Consider the following 734-nt stretch of genomic DNA (forward strand, 5'->3'; position numbering starts at 1 on the left):
GGGATGAAGAGTCACCCCTGTAATTCATTCCGTTTTCTACAAACCAGTTTCCAGTATTTTTGCAATATCCCTTTATGTTATTTCAATGAATGAAATGCGAGACATGATTGTTATGCAGTCTGGATAGTGCCGAAAAATATTACAGGATTAATTTCGCTCAATTCACTAAGAGTGAATAAGTTCAATAAGCTATCGTTCCCCCTGATAGACACCAAAAAATAATCACTCACAAGTCTGTCGACTGCCCGAATAAACCGCAATAGACAAAAGAGAAAGAAAGCAACAGGCAGAATGGCTGATAGACGGACAGAGTGACCCATATATCCATTCAAAGATTGGAAATACAACTCGGGAATATCAATCCTGTAATGTTAAAAGAGCGCCCTGTATTCCAGTGAAGTGATATTAAAAGCATAGCGGGAATTTCTATCGATGAATACAGTATTCTGTAGCGCGAACGTCAACACAAAAGGTAAATTGCTCAATGAAGGAATCATCTTGCACCGTGAGAAAGAAAACGTCCACTTTTTTCTTTAATTCTTTATATATTTTCATTTTGAATTTCTTTGACTGTAGGAATCTTTACCTACAAGGGTACAGAGACTTGTCGAGGCTTCAAATAAAATGTCTTTTTGTTCTAAATCAGACTCGTTTACAGCATGAGATTTCATTGCAAGCTCCATGATCTGTACGCACACTGCATAAGCATCTGTAAATGTGTTTGCGTATTTATA

The sequence above is a fragment of the Penaeus monodon genome, chromosome 27 (assembly GCF_015228065.2).
Source record: "Penaeus monodon isolate SGIC_2016 chromosome 27, NSTDA_Pmon_1, whole genome shotgun sequence".
Taxonomy (NCBI): domain Eukaryota; kingdom Metazoa; phylum Arthropoda; class Malacostraca; order Decapoda; family Penaeidae; genus Penaeus; species Penaeus monodon.